Source organism: Nomascus leucogenys, chromosome 8 (assembly GCF_006542625.1).
Source record: "Nomascus leucogenys isolate Asia chromosome 8, Asia_NLE_v1, whole genome shotgun sequence".
Classification (NCBI taxonomy): Eukaryota; Metazoa; Chordata; class Mammalia; order Primates; family Hylobatidae; genus Nomascus; species Nomascus leucogenys.
Genome location: NC_044388.1, coordinates 9,394,835 through 9,421,971, shown reverse-complemented (window position 1 = coordinate 9,421,971; position 27,137 = coordinate 9,394,835). Strand labels below are relative to the sequence as shown.

At 44.2% G+C, this 27,137-nt stretch overlaps 1 protein-coding gene across 11 annotated transcripts in view; it reads left to right on the top strand.

Moving 5' to 3' along the window:
* Positions 1-27,137, top strand: part of ZBTB38 (zinc finger and BTB domain containing 38) — an 81,919-nt gene that overhangs the window by 43,006 nt on the left and 11,776 nt on the right. The window contains exon 1 of one of the 11 annotated variants that reach the window (XM_030816732.1): positions 26,067-26,222. The exons of 9 other annotated variants lie outside the window; for them this stretch is intronic. The gene's annotated coding sequence lies outside the window, so the exon portion shown is untranslated. Of the gene's footprint in view, positions 1-26,066; positions 26,223-27,137 lie in introns of those variants that run through there. One more of the 11 variants, XM_030816734.1, reaches the window with a different exon arrangement.

Here is a 27,137-nt window from a genome sequence, read left to right as displayed (position 1 = left end):
GTTTTCCATCTTACAAAAGCATTTCTCCTCTCTTATGTAAATGAAAATTCCTAAGCTGTATTATAACTTAATATTGAAAGAAATTAAAACATTTTCACAGGGAGAGAGGAAGACCCAGCTTGCGCACCCCTATTTTTCTGGCCACTACTGTGAGTATTCGTACCAGGATGCATTTTCATGAAAAATCCAGTGGCTGTTTAAGTCCTGAAAGGGTATCCTGGGATTATTTCAGTAACCCATGAAGGCAGGCTTTGTGCAAGGTGAGACAGATATGAGCTGTCACTTCCTGATTTGTGGTTGGATATTGTTTCTAGGCCCTGTTTTATTTATGTTATTTTTCCTGTTCATGTGTTAGAACAACTGACTATTTGTAGAGTTGATTACAATTAGATAATAAGACCACCAATTCAGTCCAAACAAAGATGAATTTATTATCTTGCCAGGCAAGGGAGACCCGCATATTCAGATCAGTCTCCCCATACTTTTGTGCGTTTTCATGTAAGCATGGAGATTTCCGATTAGTTCTAATAGCACAGTGATTGGCTCCTAGACACCTAAATGAGGATATCCTTTTTGAAAAACCTACTCAGCATTCTGATCTGTCCCTGCTTAAACCTATTTAGTCTGGTCTTACAGTCCCTGACTTGAGCCCAAAGAGCAAGGTTTCTCAAGGTCTCCGTGCGGGTCTTTGATGCTCTTTGGTGGAAGAGATTTACAGTGGTTACAGCCGCAACCGGCGCCTGTGGCTGAACCATGCCTTCTGTAGTGTGTTCACCCTTCCCTTGAATTAATGCCTGTTCCACCTTTGCTTTAATGGGAGGGGACAGAAGGACCACTTTGAGGAAGCAGAGGCAAGAAGATAGTCTGCAAAAGCCATGACGTGGCACTGAAATGAAGCCCTGTGTAGGATTTTACTCAGACGTTAGAGAACTGGCTGCCCGTGAGTGCTGTGCTAACTAGGGAGAGAAAAAAAACCCTGACCTTTAAAATTTTTCCTGTAAAGGTCTAGCAATTCTGGAGTGTCTTCAGCGACTACACAGTGTAAAAGCAACTTTTTGCACAAAAGCACCATAAATTACCTAAATGGAAATTTGCTTCTAAGTGAAGTTCTTACCCTGTCTGTTGGATATTTAGTATTGTCAATATTTGTTTTTGTTTTTGACATTTTCAGGAAACCAAGAGCTTTTTGTCACATTTGAACAATCTCTTCTAAGAGTTTCTTTTCTATTTATAATGCATTTCTGATAAGAAGATTTGCACCTTTCTCTATTTTAGAAAATACTTTTTGAAGTCTTTTGTTTTTCCTTTTATGAAGTTTAAATAGTTGTGTTACCTCCAATCCTAGCAACTCCCTTACATTAAAAATGACCTATTTTTTTTTTCTCCCATGAGGTTCCTTTGCTCAGAGAGAATAAGAAAAGTTCTGGTAATTAGTCATTGTGGTATTCTGTAAACAAGTACTTCGGAGGCCATGATTTATGTTACTGGTCAGGAAGAAAAAAAATGGTTTTGTGTATCTCTAGACAATTACCTTTGTGAAAGGCAAGTGCCTCGTATTCCCAAAAGGTCTCTTGGGTGACCTGTTTGTTGTGTTAAGGTCTCTCAAAGCCGGTGGCCATTTTCTGCTAGCTGAATCCCTGTGTGAAACTCCTCCCACTGTGAGGTCTACGAGCATTTGTTTTCTAAAATGAAAGCACAGGCAGAAACTTAAGCTATTCTACAGAACAGTCTGTTCTTTTGATTTTTTTTTTTAGATCAGTATATTTAAAGCATAATTTTTCTAAACAACATAGTACGAGTGTTTACCTGCAGTGGTTTGGAGTTTGTTTGGGGAGTTTTATTTATTTTTTAATGTAGACAACTTATTTACCAACGTCATTGCTCCTTCTGCTCAGATAATTCTACCCCTAAACCAGGTGAACAGGGGAACTATGTAGGCACCTGACTACTGCCAGAAACTTTCCTTCTGTTTCTATTAAATTTCTTTTGGGGTGAAATTGGCAACAGCTGACTGGAACTTAGCTCCCTTAATATTCTTTCCCCCTCCCACAATTTTTTCCACTGGTCTTTTTTTTTTTTTTTTGTCTGAACCATTGTTCATCCATTCGAAAGACTGGCCAGAGTTTTTGTCACTTTTCCATAGTAGGAAAGCCTTTGTGCCTCTCTTTGTACCTCAGACCTACTGGTGGGCTTGCTTGACAGCTCTGCCAAGCGCCTGCGTCTCCTGAGCCTATGAAGAGGCGACTTTCACAATCCTGTGCTGCCTTCGAGCTCTGTGCTGCCAGGCCTGGCCTCCCTCCAGAGGTCGTAGTGTTGCCAGCAGTGGCTTCAAACTGGAAACATGGGAGGAGGAATTGTGGGAAATGGGGAAGAAGAAAATGTTTGTGCAGGGAAAGTGTGTACGTGGACTTAAATAAATATCTGAGGGCCCAGGCCCATACAGATGATCTCTGTAGACTGGTATTTTGCGCCTGGAGCCAGGTGTCTGTTGACAGTGGGGAGGAGGTGGGGAAGACCCGGCCAGCCGACAGCCTCAGCCACCTTCCTGCAGGAGGTCCTCACGCCCCAGACGGTCAGAATGCTCCCCGGACTGAGGAATCAGCTGCACATCCCCCTGATGTCTCTAAAGCTGAAATCTGCTTCCTGGGTTTAGCCACCATTTTCATTGAGCAGTTCTGAGGATTCCTTGTGATCTTGGTGGAGATGCTTCATGGTGTTGACCCTATTGTTTTGAATACCTGACAGCTGGATGGTCCAGGCCCTATTTCTGTGATCTGTTTTTTGGAACTGTTGTATTTGTGTGACACAGTGATGGAGCATGATGTCAACTCCCACATACTGTAACCCAGGAAGGAGCATGATGTCACCTCAGGATACTGGAACTGATAAAAGCTCAGTGACTGTTGCTTCCCCTGTTACACACCTGCTCATGATGACTTGTGGGATGCTTGTTTTAAAGAAGGAGAGCTGAGTGCCTCTGATAGAAAATCTGATTTCATGAAATGCTTATTAGGAGTTAAGTACCCCTTTTTCTTGAAGCTTGAACAGACTCTATCATTAATGTGACTGACTGAAGCAAAGTGAAGAGTTTGATATCTGCCACTCTGCCTCTGAAGATTTACATAGAGAAATTTTCCCCATAGGAATGGACAAACTAAAGGGATCCTTAAGAAATAGTATGTCACCCAAATATATTCTGTGGTAAGGCTTCTCAACACCTGTCCTTCATTAGGACAGAGCACTCTGAGAGTTTTGAAAACTTGAATACTGACATCTCATCATTTAAATTTTAGAAGAACAATGAATCACAGTACAGAGATTAAAATTTCACAGGCAGAACAAAACCTACATGTGATTTATACTTACATTTTTATAGACTAAGATCTAAAACTCACATACATACAGGAACAGGAAGGTAATATGAACGTCAAATGTGGGCTTGGTATAAGAAGGTAAGCAAGTGGTTAGATTGTGGCAAACTGGAGGTTTGAAACTTTTTCACATAGATAGGGGCCTGATGAGAGCGTCTGCAGGCCGAATGGAGCCTATGGACTGCTTCTTGCATGCCGGTTGCACACCATTTGACTCAGTCCGCTGATCTGAATTCCTTCAGTGGCAACCTGCCCAGTCTTCTCCTGCAGAGCATTGGGCTTGAAGCTAAGGCCCAGCCCAGGGAAAAGTAAAGGCCGTTGAACCTCTTTTCCATGTCACCACAAGTAAGTCAGCCACTTTAGATATAACTGTGTCCATTTCATACAGGCAAAGTAATTATGTCAGTGGGGTCAGTAGCAGAGCATAGTATTTGTGTCCAGGGACATCTGGAAGGCATCAGACAGAGCAGCCCTGACTAAGTTGCCCAGTGCTCAGTGTACTGATCCCAGGGTGAGACAGGAAGAACATCAGAGGAAGCCCCTCTGTGTCCAGGCATGTCCCTCTTAAGGCAGCCAAATGGAACCAAGCCTGCAGAGGCTAACCTGGATGGCATCAGGTGATGGATGACAGCAACGGACAGCAGATATGTCCTGATGTACTTGGCCTTTGGTATGTTTGGTCCAAGGATGTTTTCTGAAATATCAAACAGTGACTTCCTAACTAGGCCTAGACTGGGACAATCTGAGGATTGTCCTCTCTCCCTCTGTTGACACTTTATTGACGTTCCACACACCCTGGAATTTACAGTGCTTTCCCTCTTTTCTGCATATCTTTTAACCCTGCCCTTTCTTTCTCAGTGCTGAGTCATAATGTCTCTGACGCACATAGCACATGGCCTGGGATGTAAAAGGTGCTCAGTCAGTGTTAGCTTTTCTTGTTACTGGCATCATCATCATCATCTCCTCCATTCTAGCTATTATTTCCGCAGAGGTCAGGGAACTTGGTTTCCCTGCACTCCATTTAAACCACATCTTTAGGGGTACCTCAGCCATCTCCACCCTGACACAGATGAAGACGCACCAGACATACAAGACCCTTTTCTGGAATCTGTCCTGTTTACGTCACCCATTTTCATTGTAGGAGTTGGGCTTTTATTAGAAATACAAGTTTCTGCCATTGTAAGTGAAGTTGTAGGGCTTGTGCCGTGTGGGCTGGACTCTAGTGGGGCCAGGGTGGAATCATTCTACAAACTTGTTTCAGGATGACTTGACCAAAGAAAAGCCATCAGATGCTGTTGCTGTGGAGTCCTGACATTTGCTACCCCAAGTGTGGTCCTCAGACTGGCGGCATGGACATCCTCTGGGAGTCCGTTAGAAATACAGAGCCTCGAGCCCTACCCCAGACCCACTGTGTCAGAAAATGCACTTAACAAGATCCTCAGCTGACTTACACACATTGACATTTGAGGAGTGCTGCTCCAGACACTCCGGCGAAGCACAGAGACAGACTGACATAGAGATTGGCCTATGTAAGATTGTGGACTTGCTAACCAGGAGGTGCATTGGATGCTTTGGTCTTAGGGGGTGGGGTTGAGGGTTGTGCCTTGTAAGCCCTGCTATAGAAATGTATGATGGGGTGATTGACCACATTAAGAATCTGATTCTGAAGACTCTTGTCCCCTGGTTGTGACTTTAATCTTATAGTGCCACATTCCTTTCCACCATCTCCAGCCCCCACTGACCTTCTGGCCTTGGAAACCCTGTTGCCAAGCAGGGAAGGTCCTATTTTAGGGGACAGAAAACCTTTGTGTATCAGGGAACTGACACAAATAATTATAATGTAGGATTTTAATGGTGGAACGTGTATCAGTATAAAAATGAGGGGTGGTCTGCTCTCAGTGAATTTTTATGGGACCCTTGTAGGTGTTGAAAAGGGAGGTGTCGCTGAACTTCTTTAGTGTTCATGGCTGAGGGCATTGCCTGCTCCTAAGAAAACAATGGGAAAGACAGAAATAATTAATCCCATGCTGCCGTGGTGACCTGTCTGGACTGGAAACTACTAGGGTGGTGAGAAAAGGGCTGCAGAATCTTAGAGAGGAAATTCCAGCTTCATATTACATTAATCTAGTTTAAAAATGAATTAAAAGCCTTTTCAGCCCTTCCAAGTTCTTGCCTACATTTTGAGAGCAGCATGGCCTGGCTTTTTGTGAATTTATGGTTGTTGTGATTTTTTTCCATTCCGTGCAGTACTCTCAGGTGGTCCTTTGCCCTGGACTCACAGTGGCCTGCGGTCCCTTGAGCAGAACACAACTTGGGAGTGCAGCTGGATATCTTAGGAGTCTCTGAGCTGGCTCGCTCTCCCTTCCTCTCTTCTTCGTCTTCCTACCACTGTCAGGAAGCTTAGCGTGGAGTTCTGGATCCCAGCTCCCTCTCACATTCATTCATGTGAGCTACTGCCATGGTGTCAGTAATGGGTTGAATGGCTGCACCCCAAAAGATGTGTCCATGTCCCAGAACCCGTGAGTGTGACCAAATTTGGGAAAAGGGTCTTCACAGATGTAATTAAGGATTCTGAGATGAGAGGTGGACTCTAAAGCCAATGACAAGTGTCCTTATAAGAGACACACAGAAGAGACACTTGCAGAAAGAAGAAGGCCATGTGCAGATGAAGGCAGAGATGAGCGTTATGCAGCCACAGGCCAAGGAGAGACTGGAGCCACGAGAAACTAGAAGGGGCAGGGAAGGATTCTCCCCCTGCAGCCCTCACAGAGAGCACGGCCCTGCTGACTCCTTGATTTTGGACATCTGGCTTCCAGAATTGTGAAATAATGAATTTCTGTTGTTTTAAGTCACCAAGTTTGAGGTAATTTGTTACAGCGGCCCCAGGAAACAAATACAGTGTCCAAACCTAGCCTTGATCCAGCAGCACGAGGGAGCTTGTTAGAAAAGAGATTCTGGGGCCTTACCAGATTCAGTCAGTCTGGAGTGGCATGAAGAAATGAAATCGCAGTAAGGGTCTGCAGGTGGTTCTGATGCACCAGCATCCATTGTTCATGCTCCCCTTTTAGCCCTATTTTCTTTTCATCCAGTTTACTTCAACTTGGGCAAAATGCATGCTCATGTTTGCAACCACCTCCCATATGTCATTGCACTGCACATCTGAGTCTTCACCCCAGCTCCCTTTCAGCACTGAAGTCCATTTTGGATGTCTGTTGATTGAGGGAGCCACCTGCATTTTCCTCAGGCTTCTCAGAGGGAGCACAGACTTCACAAACTTCATTATCCACCTCCCAAACCAGCTCTTTGATCTGGGCTCCTGACCTGTTAGTAGCACATCTAGATGCAGTAGAACTGGCACGTCAATCATTCTTGCTCCACTGCCTTTCCCCTAATTTCCAGTTAGTTGAGTCTTCATCCAAATAGCTTTCAAATTTTTCCCCTCTCTTTCATCCCCACCTGTCTCTTTGCCTTCTTTCAGACTTTTCCAGATATCCTTCTCACCAAACTGCTTTTAGAGTGACCTGTCTGCAAATTTGTCAAATCATTCCCGTATTAAATCTTTTAAATAACTTGCCATTGCTCAAGTTGTACATAGAGAGCTTACTTTAAAAGCCCAGGCTGAGCGCAGTGGCTCACACCTGTAATCCCAGCACTTTGGGAGGCTGAAGCAGGCTTGATCACGAAGTCAAGAGATGGAGACCACCCTGACCAACATGGTGAAACCCCATCTCTACTAAAAATACAAAAATTAGCTGGCATAGTGGTGTGTGCCTATAGTCTCAGCTACTCGGGAGGCTGAGGCAGGAGAATCACTTGAACCCAGGAGGCAGAGGTTGCAGTGAGCCGAGATCGCGCCATTGCACTCCAGCCTGGTGACAGAGCGAGACTCCATCTCAAAAAAATAAATAAATAAAAAATAAAAAGCCCAAGACGCAGGCCCCACCCAGGACTAAACAAATCAGAATCTTGAACTGGGGCCTGAGTGTTGGTGTTTTCTCAAGTTTCCAAAGGCAATTTCGGTATGTAGTTAGGGGGTGAGAACTATGGGACTAGAGGATAAGGTCCAAACTCATCCAATATTGGAAACTTTTCATGACCAGGCCCCACCAGGGTTCCTCCCCATCTCCTAGCACAGCCCTGCACATGCCTGTGGGGCAGCCGTCCCACCTGTTTGCCCCTCCCCAAGTGCGTCATTCTATTTCATACCTTCTTGCCTTTGCTTAGACCTCTGCCTACAAAAGAATGCCTTTTTCCCTCTTGGATTCCAAGGAAATTCTCCCTATCCTTCAAGAGCGAGCCCCACCTCCCGTGCCCTGACTCCTGTTCCCCAGTTTAAGGCTGCTTCCTCCAGAGCCCTGGATGCCCCATCAGTAGAGCACTCTCATCATCATAGGAGCTGTCTGCACGTCTCTCTCCTCCATTGGAGAGTGGGCTCCAGGAGGTTGCTGAATGAGGGAAGAAATAAAGGATTCAAAAAGGCCAAGGAGAGGAAATCATTCTGTTTCTTAGAATTGGTGTACTGATGCTGCATTATACCTCATCAGATACTTGTTAAGAAAACAAAACTGCTTGATTTTAGTGAAAGCATTGAAAATTTGTTAGTAGTAGTAATATGGTATACCATTAATTGAATATTTGCTAGCTAAGGTCTCTATATTCACTGCCTTCTTCAGCTATCACAATAATCTTCTCAGGTGTTATTCTCATTTTATAGAACAAGTTAAACAAAATAATGTGTGATCAAGTAATGCAAGATGGTAGAAAATACAAAGTAGAATATTTATGTGATCACCTGGTCAGCAGTGTGTTAATGGCATGCTACAGGCTGATCAGGAAAAACTGGTTTTGTTGGTAAAGATAGCTAACCATAGTGTATTAGTCTGTTTTCACACTGCTGTAAAGAGTTACCTGAGACTGGGTAATTTATGAAGAAAAGAGGTTTAATTGACTCACAGTTTTGCAGGCTTAACGGAAGCATGACAGGGAGGCCTCAGGAAACTTAATCATGGCGGAAGGCAAAGGGGAAGCAGCCATCTTCTTCACATGGCGGCAGGAGAGAGAGAGCAAAGGGGGAAGTGCCACATGCTTTTAAACCATCACATCTTATAAAAACTCACTGTTCAGGAGAACAGCAAGGAGGAAATCCACCCCCATGATCCAGTCACCTCCCACCAGGCCCCTCCTCCAGTTCAACATGAGATTTGGGCAGGGACACAAACGCAAACCATATCACATATGTAGTTTTTTTTTGAGTGGCAGATACATGTTTGACACTGAATTTGGCATAAAATAAGCACAACTGTTAAGCATACCAATCAAAAGATGAGATGGTGGTTTATATTTGCTAATGTTTAGAATCACACAAATCTAGTCTTCCATTTAAGTATGTTAGAAGTTAGTTTGAAGCTCAACGTCACAAGATCAGGACTGAAAACCCAACCTTTCCAGTGACATGTGATGTGGTGCTGGGACTTTGTCTTCATTTTTCTGAGTCTTGGTGTCCCATCTTTGAAATGGAAATACAATTTCCCAGCCTGCAGTAGCATTGTGAGAAGGAAAATAAGGAGGGGTGTAAGAAAGTGATTTGTAGGCCAGGCGCAGTGGCTCACGCCTGTGATCCCAGCACTTTGGGAGGCCGAGGCAGGCAGATCATCTGAGGTCGGGAGTTCGAGACCAGCCTGACCAACATGGAGAAACCCCATCTCTACTAAAAATACAAAATTAGCAAGGCGTGGTGGCACATGCCTGTAATCCCAGCTACTCTGGAAGGCTGACGCAGGAGACTCGCTTGAACCCAAGAGGCGGAGGTTGTGGTGAGCCAAGACGGTGCCATTGCACTCCAGCATGGGCCACAAGAGCACAACTCCATCTCAAAAAAAAAGTGATTTGCAAATGGTACAAGGCTGCACAGGAATGAGGCCGGGTGTTTTTGTCTTTGTTCTGTTTGGGTCAAGAAGGTTGGCCTTTGGGAGGAGTCAGGATAAGGAAGGTGGTGTTCTGCTGGGTAAGCGGATATGGGCACTGAAACAATCGCAGGCTGCCTGAATTCCAGGCAGGGTGGGGCACAAGGATGCTGGGATGTGAGCCCAAGAAAAACAATTGGAATGAGCTACTTAGGGAGAATGAGGGAATAGAGAAGAACACTTGAATATTAGAGTCTTGCTGTGGTTTTGAAACAGTGAAGCTGAGAGAATGTAATTGAGTTTTGCACTGGGTCACCTGTAACCAAAGACCAGCCCAGAGACCACAGATCAGTTCCAGGGAGCTTGATATCTTGATCTTTTATTCTTAGGTTATTCCCAACAATTCTGCTCCCAGGAGCTCTGAAACTTTCTGGATCTGAGTTCAAGAGCTTACCTGCCTTGTGGCCTCAGTACCTTGATTCCAAACATATTGATGGATTAAGCTGTTCAGAACTGCTTCTTACAGGGTCACATCCTAATGATGTGTGCTCAGTTTCCTTCTTTAAAGATGAAGCCAAGGCTTTCTCTTTTTTTATTCTAATCGATTTAAAACTATTTTCTAAGTATAACAGCACTGATCTCGAAATATGATTTTTGGGGAAGAAGAATGATCCCATTCTGCTGCTCTGTGGAGGTGAGCTAGAATACAGCCATGGCTTTTTATCCCAGTCATCACTGTCCTGAACTTACTGAAAGCTTCTAGAGCAGGAATCAGTAGAGCATGTTTAAGTGACCAGTAGATATATTTTAAGATAGAATTGATGTTCTAAAATATCTCAACAGGCAGAGAAAGGATGGATAAAACAAACGCAATTAAGATTAACCAGAATAAATAAGGGAAATTTTGAGTTTCAGTTAAAAAAAAAAAATTCGGTCCTGGAGTTTTGGAAGCCATAGGAGAGGAATAAAACAAGGGAAGAAAGGAGAAGTTCAGGCAAAAAAAAATGTCTGTATATTATAAATAAAATCAATTATTGAGCACTTACTACTTGCTGTGTACTTGCTGAGTGCTCATATACTCTCAATCCTCCCGGAACCCTATGATATGTATAGTAGTCACTCCATTTTATAGATGAGGAAACTGAGGCTTACAGTGAGGTCAACCACTTTAATAAGTGGGGTCCTAGCATCTGCCATTTGAGGAATATGGCATAATAAGGCATGTGGAATCAGGAGTCTAGAAACTTCTCTCTTTTTTTTTTTTTCTGTTTTTAACTAAGACTGGGTCTTGCTATGTTGGCCAGGTTGGTCTTGAACTCTTGGCCTTAAGCAGTCTTCCCGCCTCGGCCTCCCAAAGTGCTAGGATTACAGGTGTGAGCTACCACACCCACCGAGGAGTCTAGAAACTCCTTTTGGTCACACTATGAGATCTTAGGCTTTTCTGTAAAGTTTTTTTGTTTTTTTTTGTTTTGTTTTGTTTTTGTTGTTACAAGGGAGTAGCTGAAGAAATTGGAGATGTATAGCCCAGGAAAGGGTAAACATTCAAAGGGCTGTCGTATGGCAAAGGCTACAGTTGAGGGCCCCTCAGTTGCTCCCTCCCTGGTGGGGACTTCTCTAACAAGGAGAGTCACACACTGGCTGGAGCCGTCCTCAGCCCCCTACCCCACTCCCCATCTGAAGAATCTCTAAAATCCATTTGTGGCAAATAAGAATGAGTCAGAGCGCGTGTTCCACGAAGCATCATGCCCTCTGTGCTTTTTGTTATCTAAAACATCCCAAGCTCTAGTCATAGTGAAGTGATGCTTACTCATCTGCCCATTTTGAGAAAGGTCTTGGGGCTGGATGACTGGCTACCTGGGACCCAGGAGCATTTCCTTGTGTGGTCTCAGCACCATCTTGTGGACACAGCACTGTGAACTGGGGATAGGCTGTGGTCATCAAATCTAAAGGAACCCCAAAACACAACCCTGAAAAAGCTGCCTCTGGGGAAGGGCTCTGCCCAAGGAATCCTGTTTTTAAGAGGGACTGCCTGCCCTCAGAGCTAGGAACTGCCTTGGGACATTCACTTTTATGACTCTAGCCTCGTTATTAAGCCCATGACACCTGAAAGAGCAGAATGGGCAGGCTCAGCAATGCAGAAAGAGCCAGGCCTTTCCAAGAGTATGCTGCAGTACTGGGCTATCGTTCACTCAGGAGGACAGCAGAGGCCTCCTGGGTAGGGGGAGCCCCATGCCCCTTTCTCTCTCTGGCCTTTCTCCTTCTGCATCCTGCCTCACCTCTCGGGCCAGGACACCCCTGTACCCTGCCTCCTCTCCTTGCCTGGCACTCATTGCCTCTCAGAGCATAAGTCACCTTACTGTGTTTAAAAGGCCCCTCACCACCAAGGCGAGGATGGACCAGGATGAAGCTGTGAAGGGAACAGAGTGCTCCTGTGCTGAGATTCTTTGGCCTTCTTAGCCCAGTCTCCTAATCCTCTGGTGAAGCTGGGTGCCCTGATGTTTCTTTTTTTTTTTTTTTTTCTTTTTTTTGAGACGGAGTCTCGCTCTGTCGCCCAGGCTGGAGTGCAGTGGCGCAATCTCGGCTCACTGCAAGCTCCGCCTCCCGGGTTCACACCATTCTCCTGCCTCAGCCTCTCCGAGTAGCTGGGACTACAGGCGCCCGCCACCACGCCCAGCTAATTTTTTGTATTTTTAGTAGAGACGGGGTTTCACCGTGGTCTCGATCTCCTGACCTTGTGATCCACCCGCCTCGGCCTCCCAAAGTGCTGGGATTACAAGCGTGAGCCACCGCGCCCGGCCCCTGATGTTTCTATGTGTGAAGAAACTGAATAATCATCTAATTCAGGGTAAAGTGATGCTTGGAGGGCAGATTTGCTCAATCTCTTTATTTGGACGGGAAGGGGCAATGTGTGGGCCTATAGAAGCCACTCAAGGGGTAGAAGCTCCCTTCTGGTTGTTTGAACCCCTAACCTCTTCTCTGTTTATTCTTCACGGTGGGGCTGTGCGGGTGCCTTATCCTTAATGGGCATGCAGGGCTCCCCAAAACAATATAGTCACTTAATTTTGTGTCTGTTAACCCACAGTTATTGACTGTATTTATCACAATATTGCATCGTGATGCATGTGTCTATTCTTTGAAAGTATTATAAAAATACTTTTTATATAATTCTTTGAAAGTATCAAAAAATAGGTTTTTTTCACTGTACCAAAAATATTAACATATTCTCCCAAAGCCTTAATATATGAACTCTTACTGTATTACCTATAGTCCCTTATTTTGTTAAAAATTTGGTTTTGCATGTACCTTCCACAAGTACTTTTTCCCTGGCTTCCCTTCTTTTGGGGTCACCCTGGCCTGAGCCCCTCAGCTCCTGACAATATGGCCTGCAGAGCTGATCTTGCCAGGACTTAGAGGAAGCTCTTAAAGCCTGAATCTCTCCAGGCCACTCAACTCTCCACTTCAGCGATAGGGAAATCTCCACTTACGAAGTGACCCCGCTTCCAATACCTTTCAACCATCGAGCGCTTAATTGGTTGCTAGTATCATAATGAGATGGACTGGAGAAAAAAAGCTGTAGTTACAGGTTTTTGTTTGTTTTCTGGAATTTTCATGATTACGAGGGCAAAAAGGAGAAATAGAATGAGATACTACATTTTATCTGTATTATCTCATTTAATCCTCATAAGAATGAGGTCACACTGCTGTGTCCACTTTATGGTTTTTTTAAAAACCAGGTCTAGAGATGCTAATTAACTTGTACATGTGCATACAGCTAGCAAGTTAGCGGAACTGTAATTTAAACCCAGGAGTGGGTAAGCAGTGCTCTACCTCTGAAGGTAAAGATAACTCACTATACAGGAAGAAAAAGGATGCCCCACGGAAGAGGAAAGGAAAGCTTGGAACTATCAACTACATCTGACACTTCCTGGTAATTTAATCAAGGACTTCACGGGAAGCTTGAACCAAAATCTAAAATAAAGCACAACGAACATGCCAAATCCCAAAGTGAACCCAAATTTTTAATTATTTTTTACTGAACAAAATACAAACGAATGAATCCATTAAACTGAGGCTTAAACGAAAAAGATTCTAAAATCAAAAACCCAAAACACCAAAATATTCTCTAAAATAAATTGTAACCAAACTGATATGTTATTAAAAATCCCCTTTGCATGAAGAAAAAGGAGCAGATGTGATTTGTCAAGTCTGTAAACAGATCGCAGAGGTAATGAGGCCCAGTGCAGGAGAGGCTTCTTTAGGAAGGTGAAAGAATGTCACTATCCAAAACAGACATGTAACTCAATACACGGATAAAACCCTAGCTTTGTTTCTATTCATCAATTTATACCCAAATTTGAGTGACCTTCTGATTTAAGAGGATAAGTCCACATAACGGAAATTTATTGATGATCTAAGTATTTATCTTAAACACCTTCCTTTCTACCAAGCTTTTTACTGGAACAGGTAATAAACAGTGAACTTGAAAGATTTTTTATTTAAATAGTTACTGCCAGCTTGGTATGGTGGCTCACACGTGTAATCCCAGCACTTTGGGAGGCCAAAGCCAGAGGATCACTTACGCCCAGGAGTTCAAGACCAGTCTAGGCAACATGGCAAGACCCTGTCTCTACAAAGAAATAAAAAAATTAGCTGGGCATGTTAGCAGGCACCTGTGATCCTAACTACTCGGGAGCTGAGGTGGGAGGATCACTTGAGCCCAGGAGTTCCAGGCCGCAGTGAGCAATGATCAAGCTACTGCCCTCCAGCCTGGGTGGCGGAGTGAGACCCTGTCAGTAAAAAAAATAAAAATAAAAAATAATTCCTTTTTCCATTTGCTCAGAAGAGATGCTAACAATGCAACTAAAGGAAATTATTTAAATGATAGTTATAATTAAATGCCTGTGTGTGTGTGCGTGTGTGTGTGCGTGTGTGTGTGTGTGTGTGTGTGTGTGTGTGTGTGTGGTGGCCAAAGCTCAGGTGTAACTGCTCTCTGAATTAAGAAAGAATAATTAGTTAATGAGCCCGTATGGGGTATCAAGCACTGTGAGGGGGTCTGGGGAACTCTGGGCACACCGTGAAATAGGATATTTGTCCCTGCCATTGAGGAATTTCACATTCCCTAATTTGGGGCCTGGGGCCAAGGCTTAGCTAATACTTGCTCCTGCTGACATTTTTGACTAATAATTAATTGGTAATAGTAATAATAATAACAGCTAATGTTTATGAAGCTTGATTTTTATGCCAGATACTATACCAAGCACTTTAAAGGTATCACTTAGTCCTCATGTTAACCCGAGTATCTTCTATTATTAGCTCCCATTTTGCAGAGGAAGAAACTGAAATGCAAGGAGTTTTTAAAATTTGCACAAGGTCACAGCCAGAGCATGACAGAGCCAGGTCCCCCGCATACCAGAGTTCAGACTTTTAGCCACTGTACCAGACTGGACATGGTGTGCCTTATCCTAAAGTATCTATCGTAGAGCCCTGTTTGAAGAATGGACATAACAGTGCTTTGGGAGTCTCTCAGTTCTTTTAGTTCAGCAACTTTAATCTCCCCACCATTCCTTTTCTATGCCCCCATCTTATGGTAACCCTACGTATACACTTAATATTATCTTGAAATGGGAGTGGATAAAAATCAAAATCGAAATAAGTCATATTCATAAGTGCCATATATTACTTTGAAGTTCACATTTTTTAAGAAAATGAATTAAAAGTAGAATTTATGGAAAATACTGAATTTCCCTTAAATGTTCACCCCAGGGCCACCTCGTGGTCCCATATAGCATCTTTGTACATAGTGAGAAATGGCCTCCTTCTGGCAGGAACTGCAGCCCTGCACCGAGGGACATGCCCAGCCAAGCAGAGCCTGGGCTGCCTCTCAGCCTACCACAGGGCATAGCCTGTACCCCACACATGGCAGCCCTGCTCCAGGCCCAGTTACACTTCGCCAGATGTAAACTGGTCAGTAGGCTAGTGTGATGCCCTATGAGCCTTCAATAGTTTGGTCGCTAAATGAAACCAAGAAAAACATGGACAAGCTAAGTTCTTTATGCTTTGGTGCTCCTGCACCTGAAATGGAAAGTGTGGTTTTTGAGTCATGCTGCCTGGGTTTGAATCCCAGCTCTGCCGCCAATAGCTAAACAATCTTGGCTGAGTTCCACAGCCTCTCTGAACGTCACTTTTCTCATTTGTAAAATGAGAAAGATTGTTGTGAGGCCTAAATGGAATGATATAAATGCAGTGTGTAAAACGGTGCCGAGCACACAGCACATATATGCTTGTTAGGTGTTGGGACACAGCTTGGATGACATATGCAGGTGACTTCCTCCTGTCAAATGATGTCACAATGGGGACATTGTTGCATTTATTAGGAGTATGGGCATGTCACTTTAAAGCAGCTCTCAGACAGGCTGCCCAGAGGGGCTCCAGCATAAGCAGGAGACATGGTAAACTGTTCCTTCATAGTGTAGTGAGAAGTCACAGGCCAGGTCGTGCGGACTATATATCTTGGTAATTTTCAGCAGGATGCAAAAGCACACCTGCCCAGACCCTGTCTCCCAAACCCTGGCTCAGTGTCAGTGATATCATTGATCTCAAATTCTTTTTGTGGTTCCACAGGTGAGTCTGATATGCATAGTTCTGCTGAGAACAACCGTTATAAGTACACACGACCGTGGCTTTTCCATCTACTATTCATTGCCTGATGGGGGGCAAGTGCTGGGATGCAGAGCATCTACAGTTTCATGACCCAGCAGCAGGCCACAGACCCAGCACCATCTCCAGATTAGCTCCTTATGAGAGGAGGAGAGGAGGCCGGGGGAGGGAGCAGACGCCAGAAGGAAGCGACCGGTGAATGCAGGGTGGAAAGCTGCCAGAGTGTGGGAAGGAAAGATGTCACGTGGAAGCTAAGTCCTTTACAAATACCCAGCACCAAGGCCTCACAGGACACCACCATGTCGCCACCTTTACAACTTTTTTAGTATTAAATTTTAAAGAATTTGTTGCCGATTCAGCCCAGGTACTCAAGACAAAGGCCAAATTCCTGGACTTTGAACAAAGCATGTCGGTAGTGCTTGAAAGATTGCTCTTTTTCTTCCTTTGGGCCAAAATGGTGATAGTAAGCAGTTTTTCGGGGTTCCAGAGCTGTGGTTCAGTGTTGTAACTTGTTTGGGCTGTAATAGCTTTGTGGGCAGCAGATAGCTCTGTTTTATCTTATGCAGCTCAGCTTTAGGCCAGCAATGTTGATTTGTGTGTGGGGTGGGTTCTTTTTCCTTTTTCATGTCAGAACAACCTTCTTGGCTTTTTTTTTTTTTTTTTACGACCACACATTAGCATAGGTGGGAAATAGCAGGGCAGTTCAGGTTGACCTGACACTGGGTCTGAAAAGCTCAGTAACAGTGCCAGGTATGATGGGCTCTATAAAGCTTAGTTTTGGGTGCTTTCTGTTTTTGCATTCATTCAGTAAAGGTTTATTAACAATTATTATGTGGCAGTTGCAGGGCTGAGTGCTAGGAAAACTGGTCAACAGTCTCAGCCCTCATGTAATTTTTACTCTGTAGTAAAGGCACAGACTTGTCAAGTAACTTTTAATTACAATCATAATAAGTACTATGAAAGAAAAGTATGCTAAAAAATATATAACAGGGGCACCAGATGGGAGGAGAGAAGTGGGTGGTGGATGGAAGTGAGGGTGGGCTGCTGCCCAGGCTAGAAGGACATTCCAGGCTGCAGAAGCAGCATGCGCAAATGCCCTGGGCTGGGAAGGCCCCAGGCACACTCAAGGAACAGAAGGGTGGCTAGTGTGGGTTAGAATGGCAGGAAAGGAGGTCAGATCACAGGGGACGTTAGAAGCCTTGGTAAGGCAGCTGAGATTTGGATTCAGGGTTTTGACAAGCCCTGCTGACCAGTCTCCACTCTGTGTTGGCCAGGAGACTCTTCCCTCCATCGTGGAGGAGGCTCACACCAGAAGCCAGCTCTGCCCTTGGAGACTGTCTTCCCCCAATGCTCCCCTGAAGCTTCACACTCACCAGTCTCATGCTGCACCCTGACTGGCATGTCCCCAGGATGAGCCCCATAATCCCTGGGGACTGCATTATCACAGACCTGTAATAAGAAAGTAAACCTACATACTTGTGGTGGGGGAGGGGAGGCGAATGAAAACCCATCTTCCTGAGGCATTTACTTTAGATGAGCAAATCCTGGCTGTGCCAGTGTTTTCTGGGCTGTGGGGCAGACACGGATTGATTACATCTCAGGCGGCACCTGGAAAATGCCTACTGGACAGCTGTTGTACACCTGGCCAGCCATGAAGGATCCCAGGCCCAAGGCCTACCACCCAGCAATGCTCAGACCATCCTGGCAACTGCCACCTGGGATCAAGGGGCTGCATGCCTTAACTGCCATCCTCGGCTGCCCTGCTTGGAGACCTCTCTGGCACATTCCTTGTTCTCTCTTTGATTTCTTGGCATATGACTCAGGCTGGTTGCCCCCAACTGCCCAACCTCTTGAATCCCATTCTGGGTCTTTTCCAGCTGCCAGCTTCTTCCGTGGGGATCTTGTATAACAAGCCTGCAGTTTGGACTCACTGCTGGGCCCTTTGGTGCCTTATAGAACAAGTCGCCTGCTCTGACTTAATTACTGCTGTATGTGTGCACACTGATGTGAGGCAAGTCACTTCTCCGGGCTCAGTTACCACATCTGTACTATGAGCATGTTAATAATACTAGCTTCTATATTGGGCACTAACTGTTAATTCAGTGAATCCTGTGAGTATATACTAGTATTTGCATTTTTTTTTCTTTAGACGGAGTTTTGCTCTGTCACCCAGGCTGGAGTACAGTGGCGCAATCTCGGCTCGCTGCAACCTCCACCTCCGGGGTTCAAGCGATTCTCCTGTCTCAGCCACCCAAGTAGCTGGGATTACAGGCGCCTGCCACCACACCCGGCTAATATTTTGTATTTTTAGTAGAGATGGGATTTCACCATGTTGGTCAGGCTTGTCTCAAAACTCTTGACCTCAGATGATCCTCCTGCCCCGGCCTCCCAAAGTGCTGGGATTACAGGCATGAGCTAAGGCGCCCAGCCAGTATTTCCATTTTTTATGTGCCAGCCTCCACAGGATTGTGGAGGTGATTAAATGAATTAATATGCAAAGTGCTTTACAACTTGAAATGTATCTAATAAAAGCAATTTTATTCAATATTGGATAATTCAGACAGATGAAAATTGTAATTGGCAATATTTATGGTGACCATCCTCATGTAATGTTGATTTATAAACATATATCTTTTTATAGTATAGATTGTTCATTTTGTAAATGAATACTGAGGGCCTACTCTGTGTCAGGCACTGTTCCAGGTGCTTAAGATATATCAGTGAAGAAAATTAAAGATTGGTACTCTTATGGGGCTTACATTTTTGCAAGCAGACAATAAGTCCATTTTCTATGTAGTATATTGGAATGTTGAGTGCCGTGGAAAGGTCAAAAAAGCAGAGCAGGGCGAGGGGGATCGTGAGTGCAGGGGAAGGCGGCAGGTTGCCTTTTGGGGGATCGTGAGTGCAGGGGAAGGTGGCAGGTTGCCTTTCGGGGGATCATGAGTGCAGGGGACAGAAGCAGTTTGCTTTTTGGGGGATCGTGAGTGCAGGGGAAGGGGCAGGTTGCCTTTTGGGGGATCGTGAGTGCAAGGGAAGGCGGCAGGTTGCCTTTTGGGGGATCGTGAGTGCAGGGGAAGGCGGCAGGTTGCTTTTTGGGGGATCGTGAGTGCAGGGGAAGGTGGCAGGTTGCCTTTTGGGGGATCGTGAGTGCAGGGGAAGGCGGCAGGTTGCTTTTTGGGGGATCGTGAGTGCAGGGGAAGGCGGCAGGTTGCCTTTTGGGGGATCGTGAGTGCAGGGGAAGGTGGCAGGTTGCCTTTTGGGGGATGTGAGTGCAGGGGAAGGCGGCAGGTTGCTTTTGGGGGATCGTGAGTGCAGGGGAAGGGGCAGGTTGCTTTTTGGGGGATCGTGAGTGCAGGGGAAGGTGGCAGGTTGCCTTTTGGGTGATTGTGAGTACAGGGGAAGGTGGCAGGTTGCTTTTTGGGGGATCGTGAGTGCAGGGGAAGGCAGCAGGTTGCTTTTTGGGGGATCGTGAGTGCAGGGGACAGCAGCAGGTTGCTTTTTTTAGTCGGGGTGAGCCTGGTTTGTGTTTCATATGCATGGTCATGTCACTTACTCGCCAGACATTTACCGCATGCCCCTGCCATGTGCTGCGGCCTGGAGATACAGCAGTGAACAGTGAGTGAGCAGCCTAGAGAAGCAGCTCCTCCTGGAGCTTACTTTCTGGCGGGCAGAGTGGACAGTAAACAAGCAGGCAAGGACAGGTGATAATTGCAGGTTGAGGTAAGCAGTATGAAGAAATAAACAAGCTGATGTGAGTGCAAACCAAAAGGGCAGCAGATAGAGAGATGGGGTGGCCCCTCCGAGGAGACATTTGAGCTGGGCCTGAAGCACGAGCCTGAGCCAGCCATGGGCAGTGGCGGAACCGTGTGCCTCAAAGGCCACAGGGCCAGAAGAGACTGGGCAGGTGGAGTCAGCCCAGGGAGCCTGTGTACCTGAGCAAAGGCAGTGCAAGGAGTGCAGTGGGAGGGAACGAGTGAGTCTGGAGAGTGGACAGCACAGGGCCTTGCTAGGCACTGGGAAGGGTCTGATTTTATCCTAAGATCAGGGGAAGTCCGCTGAAGGGCTCTGAGCAGGGCTTGACTTGATCTCATTTGTGGATTTGTTTTTTTGTTTTTTGTTTTGTTTCGTTTTGTTTTTTTGAGACAGAGTTTTGCTCTTGTCACCCAGGCTGGAGTGCAATGGCGCGATCTTGGCTCACTGCAACCTCTGCCTCCTGGGTTCAAGTGATTCTCCTGCCTCAGCCTCCCGAGTAGCTAGGATTACAGGCATGCGCTACCACACCCAGCTAATTTTTTTTTGTATTTAGTAGAGATGGTGTTTTGCCATGTTGGTCAGGGTGGTCTCGAACTGCTGACCTCAGGTGATCCACCTGCCTCAGCCTCCCAAAGTGCTGGGATTACAGGCATGAGCCACCACGCCCGGCCTCATTTGTGGTTTTTAAAGATCACCCTACATACTGGATGAAGGATAAGCTGCATGAACAGTTCTCTCCATAGCTACCAACTAGGCAGATGCAGCCAGTTCTCAAGCTAATTCCAGCTGACATTTCTTGAACCCCCTGCTAGGTGCCATGGACCACACTTGGTGCTTTTCAGGCGCATCATCTCATTCACTCCTCACTGCCCAGTTTCTGATTTATCCAGGAAGTACCAATGTAAACTGTGATTCACTGTCTTGCAGGAGTCCCCAGAAACCCAGGGTGCAGAGGGGCAGGGGGTGGGGAGCGGCAGTGCAGTGGGGGAGGCGGATTTAGATTTAACACCAGAGCAGCAGCTGGTGCTTCGTCCATTTTAGGACAACTCATTCTTGTGATTAGCTGGAGGTTCACTCTTGTTCAGAAGCCAGAATGTAAACGGCTCTTCCCTCTCCCCTCGCCCAGAGGTAGCAATCAACTGAGAGGTACAGAGCCACCTTCCATTCAATCAGCCAGTCCTTTGGGTTCACAAGGAAATGACGGTTGGCTTTTGAAACCAATTCTTGATAAGCTTACCCCTAAAATGAAAATTTTCAGGAGACAGGAACGCTGTCCTGGGGAACTCTGGGACACATCATTCCCCACAGCATTCAGATTAAAAATACCTTCTATTAATACATTTTGGGGCCAGGCATGGTGGCTCACACCTGTAATCCCAACACTTTGGGAGGCCGAGGCAGGAGGATCATCTGAGGTCAGGAGTTTGAGACCAGCCTGACCAACATGGTGAAACCCCGTCTCTACTAAAAATACAAAAATTAGCCGGGCATGGTGGCAGGCGCCTGTAATCCCAGCTACTCGGGAGGCTGAGGCAGGAGAATCGCTTGAACCCAGGACGTGGAGGTTGCAGTGAGCCGAGATCATGCCATTGCACTCCAGCATGGGGGACAAGAGCAAGACTTCGTCTCAAAAAAAAAAAAATATATATATATATATATATTTTGGGGGGACTCTGAGTGTCAGTGGAATTTGGGTAAAACAAGAAATAGAGACACAGCACTCAAAAGGCTTCAGAGAGATTCTCTAAGCCTGTTTGCCAGATTTCTTAAGCAAGCAGGTGCCCAGGCAAGCTTGATCCTGAGATGAACCCAAGGCACACAAGCTACCCTGAAACACTGCTGCATTTCAAAAAGAAAAAAAGAAACTCAGGACCTTTTCCCCCTTTCATCTTTCCAAACAAGCAACCTAAAATATTTAACTGGCCCATTGCATCATTCATGAATCTGATAGTACTCGTTCTCACAATCCTATGTGCACGCAACTGCAAGTCCAGGGCCCTAATGTTTACCTTTTCCAGATAATAGGTGAGGTTGTCCAAGCTGGCCTCCCTCTCTGCTGAGTGCACTCCAGCAGCTTCCTGATGTTGGCCTTTAGAACAGCCTGAATTTCAGTTAAAAAATAAGCTTCCCCTGTCACACTATGCCTTCTTGAATCTGATAACTTAAGTGCAGTAAAATCTGATAAATGTAGCTTTTCTGTGCCCGTTTCAGGCCGCATTTAGAAGGCAACATCAACAGGATTTTCCTTTTCCTAGACACAGCTCAACTCCATAAAGGACTTCTGTTTTGTAATCTGTTTTCGAGATCTCATGCGTGTGTTTCTAACACCCCGTCACGTGAGGGAGGTCTGACGTAGTCACCCAACATGACTTTGAGAAAATATACTGCAAAGATGTGTGTGGGATGGCGCAGCCAGCTCACTGAAGCAAAATATCCTTTGTCGGAAAACTTTCCGCAGGGAATAACAGACCTGCGCAGTAGATTTCACTTTGATATGGCCCCTGCGCTGGCCCAGTATGGACTGCAGGTTTGACTTTTGCAGGATTCCAGGTCAGTATCCTAATACAGTGCGTTCTTTTTTTAGTTAGGTTTTATTTCTACGTTTCTTTTTATAGAAGACAACTTGCCGTAGAGGGAGGAGAAAGTTGCTCTGTCGATTCAGTTGTTATTATGTACGTTAGGAGCTGCGTGGCCAAGGGCTGGCAAGAGGGCTCTTGGCCTTTTCCTCTGATTAGAAGATTTAAAAAAATGGGATTCAGTCTGGCCCTGGAGAGTGGCTTTGAGTAAGTGACTTGTAGTTCTCACTAAGAATGTAGACTGAAAATGTTTACTTAACTCTCCTCTCTGTAATGTCTTAGAGCTTCACTAATAAAAATACACCAGATTTTACTAACAAGCCCTATAAAGATCTGCATAATAGATGCATTAGTTAACAATTTAAAGAGCTTTTTCAAGATTCATTTTGCATTGTAAGAATTAGAGTTTATATGGAAACTATCATTTTAAGTTTTCTTCTGTGTATTTCAGTAAGATCGCCTTAACTAATTGAAGGGAGAGAAGATTTAATTAAGCTGGAAATACTGGGAAGTAGTTAAAGTCAGATTATTGCCAAGAATTGTTTCCCTTATTTTCAAATTCATTCCCAGAATGAGTGAACCAATACTTAAAGCAATATCTAGGATAGATTACTGTGACCAAGCTAACCTTTGAGACTTGGAAGGCAAGGATGCAAGCAATGATAGCTTGATTGTATAAACAAATTGTAGGTAGCAACCTCAAAGAACGATTTTCACCTGTGTATAGTGTGGACCAGACCGTTGGTCCACCTGGTTTTTCAGTCATGTTCAAACTCGAGAAATACTCATCGCCTCAAACTTGGAAAATTAAGGACAGGTATGGAGAGTGTGTATATCTGTGTGACTGTGGGTGTGTCTGTGTTTCTGTATCCCTTGGTCTCCATCTGTCTCCTGAGGATTTCTGCTTTGTGTTTCACCACATTTTATTCACTGTCTCTTTAGTCCTTTTAGGCTTATGTATATTTATTTTATTGAGTAAAATAATTTTTAAATAATTTCTTAGAAAATTATTTAAGATTTTTAATTAAAATTGTTTTGACTTTTTTTTTTTTTTTTTTTTTTGGTTAGCACAGCAGTTCTCAAATTTTTTGGTCCCTACACTCCCTTACCCTCTTACAGTCATTGGGTATGCAAAGAGCTTTTGTTTATCTGAGTTCTTTCTGTCAATATTTACCATATTCAACATTTTAAATGAGAATTTAAAGATTAGATTGATGCAAAAGTAATTGCAGTTTTTGCCACTACTTTTAATTGCACCTACCTAATATTTATTAACTGATGGGAAATGACTGTGATAAATCCAACTGAATGATAAAATGACATTTTATTAAAAGTAACTATTTTTTAAAACAAAAAAATAGTGAGAGGACTAGTACTGTTTTACATGTTTGCAAATATTTTAAAGTCTGGCTTGATAGAAAGACAGCTAGATTTTCATCTCTGCTCCTGCCTTCAGCTGTGGTAATGCTGTTTTAGTTCAAGTACATAAAGCAAATCCAGCTTCTCACAAATAGGTAGTTGGAAAGGGAAGGAATTTTTTAATAGCCTTTTTAGCTAATTATGGATATTCTTTGATACTACACCAAAACTTGACAAGTGATAATCTCCTAAAAGTGTGTTTTTATTAGTAAATCTTTAAGAAATTGCAGAGAGAAGAGTGAAGCAATCCTACATTCTTAGAACTTGAAGGCACTTTCTCAAGGCCGCTCTCTAGGGCCAGTTCCCGTCTGCTTACTCTCAACATCGCCAACAATGGATTGTCATGCCTACAGGTGCAGAGAGTACAAAAATGAATCAAATTGTCCCTGTACTCAAGGAGCTCACAGGGAAGATATAAATGTGAACAAATTCATGATACCATACATTGTAATGATGGGAAACCCAAAACTAGAAATTCTGGAGGAGCAAGGCTATGCAGATAAGACATCAACTGAGACAAGAACAAGTGAGGATTGCCAGGTAGGGGAACTAGGGACTGGGAGAGAAGGATAATCTTAAGAGGAAAAACAGTTTCTCTCCTAAGGCTTTATTCAGGCAGAATGTAGACGTCTTCCAAAGTTATAAGAAAAGGGACCTATGACGAGGGAGAGTGTGTGCTGTGTGTGCACTGGGGGGGCGGAGGGAGTATGGTTGTAGGGAGTGGGGAGGCTAGGATGGAGAAGGGGACTTCTGCTTTTTACTTTAATGCATATCTGTGCTGTTGCAGCCTTTGACCATGAGCGTAGATTCATTTTTTTCTAAACCTAGGAAATTCTAAAAAGTGAAGAAAGTTCATTTCAGTCATCAAAAGTATCTTAAGTGCCTCTGTTTACATTATATGTATGTGTTTTATTATATAAGGCTGAAGCATAGCAGGAGACAAAAACAGAAAATTCCAAATATGCTAATTTACTAGAATTTCCCAGTGGCATTTATATAAAGTCTAATTATAAAATATGTTTATCAGATATTTATATAATTCTTAAAAGTACTTTACATATTTGTACAATATTCTTTATGTAAATAAATACAAATGTCCTTATAAGTATAATATATAATTTTATATTTAATTTATATAGGCTGGCTGTGGTGGCTCAGGCCTGTAATCCAAGCACTTTGGGAGGCCAAGGTGGGAGCATCACTTGAGCCCAGGATTTGAGACCAGCCTGGGCAACACAGTGGGACCCCATCTCTAACAAAAAATTTAGAAATTATCCAAGGATGGTGGCACATGCCTGTAGTCCCAGCTACTGTTGGGGGATGGGGGAAAGCTGAGGTGGAAGGATCACTCAAACCCAGGAGTTCAAGGCTGTGATGAGCCATGACAGCACCACTGCTGTCTGATAGCTCTCCAGCCTAGGTGGCAGAGCAAGACCCTGTCTCAAAAAAGAAAAAAGATAATAAAAGTAAAATAATTTATATAGAGATTTGTTTATGTATAAAATGCTGGATGACCATTCATCCTGATTTTTTAAGGTACAATCCCAATGTATACCTATTTCCCTGGCATTAGTTGTACCTCCTTTCTTGCTCAAGTGTCCTGTTTTGGATGTTGAATTATATGTTCATCCTATTTCTACATCTGTGCATATAAAATGTATTTAAGTATAATATATGTCAGTATATTTATATATTCATGCTTGTATTTGCACATACATGTGGCTATATACACATGTGTAATATGCATTTTAAAAATATATTTTAGGCCGGGCACGGTGGCGCACATCTGTAATCCCAGCCCTTTGGGAGGCCGAGGTGGGCAGATTACAAGGTCAGGAGTTCAAGATCAGCCTGGCCAACGTGGTGAAACCCCGTCTCTACTAAAAATACAAAAATTAGCCAGGTATGGTGGCACACACCTGTAATCCCAGCTACTTGGGAGGCTGAGGCAGAAGAATTGCTTGAACCCTGGAAGCGGAGGTTGCAGTGAGCCAAGATCACACCACTGCACTCCAGCCTGGGCAACAGAGTGAGACTCTGCCTCAAAAAAAAAAGAAAACTAAAATAAAAACATATTTTAAAAGCTATTCCAGCTAAAATGCAAACTCAGGAAAATAATGACATTAAAGTCAGATGGCCAGTTATCCAATTACAAATTACTTTATGTTTTTAAAAATATTGACTCATCTAAATTTTTATATCTAGAATATTTTTGTTAGCCTTTTTATGCTTATCTGTTCCATCTCGGTGAATTTATTGCACAAAACTTGCTTTTTAGAAAATATTTTAGAAAGTTACATGTAAATTAAACCTCATCTTCTTTCTAACTTATATTTCTTTTTCTGAAATCTGTTGGGGACTTTCCATTGGCAGGATCTCCTAAGACTTCTGTTTTAAGTTACTCTTTATGAAGAAATATAGTGGAGGAGATTGCTTTAAAGTAACTTTAAAGTCAAAGAATACTGTTTTTGGTGAAAATGACTGTCCCCCTCCCACGTGAGCTCTTTTAAAGTCTAAATTTTCATCCTGGGGATATCCTTCAAGTAAGTATGTCTAAGATCTGTGGGTCCAATGTTATTTTACTTACTGTTCTTATCAGTCACACAAACTGAACCTGCCGAAGAGGCCAGGCAGGCCACATTACTGAGAGAAGCTGCCTGGTGATAAATCCCTGGGCAGGCAGCGTGTGTGTGTTGGGGACACGGCCACTTGGTGCCAGTCCTTTTTGCCAGGCAGGCTACAACCGCAGTGTTGCCTGGTCTTCCTATTTTTCAGAAAAAGCTATATTGATTTTCTTTTTTTTTTTTTTTTTTTGAGACAGAGTCTTGCTCTGTTGCCTAGGCTGGAGTGCAGTGGCGTGATCTCGGCTCACTGCAACCTCCGCCTCCCAGGTTCAAGTGATTCTCCTCCCTCAGCCTCCCAAGTAGCTGGGACTACAGGCACTCACCACCATGCCTGGCTAATTTTTGTATTTTTAATAGAGATGGAGTTTCACCATGTTGGCCAGGCTAGTCTTGAACTCCTGACCTCAAGTGATCCACCCACCTTGGCCTCCCAAAGTGCTGGGATTACAGGCATGAGCCACCGCGCCCAGCCGGCTGTCTTGATTTTTATGTTACAGTTTTTCAACATGGTTAACTAAGATTTTCAAAAACATAGTTTTAAAAATCACATGGGTCAAACAAAACCTGTGGGGACCGGATTTGCTGCATGGCTTACAGTGGGCCTCCTTTGGTCTGCAGATTTAGAACTCATTTCCCTGTTGCACTTTGGACCTGTGGAATACCTTTTAGCTGTAGCACTTTCTGAGATCATCCAATGAGCTGGATAACTGTGCTCTAAAGACAGTTTTGACAACACTTGGTGGTTTTGGGAGCGGGCACTGTTAAGATTGGAGAGGCGGATACTAGAGTCTTAACTTTAAATTGCTTCTCCAAGAAGTTTCACTGCTTTTTTTC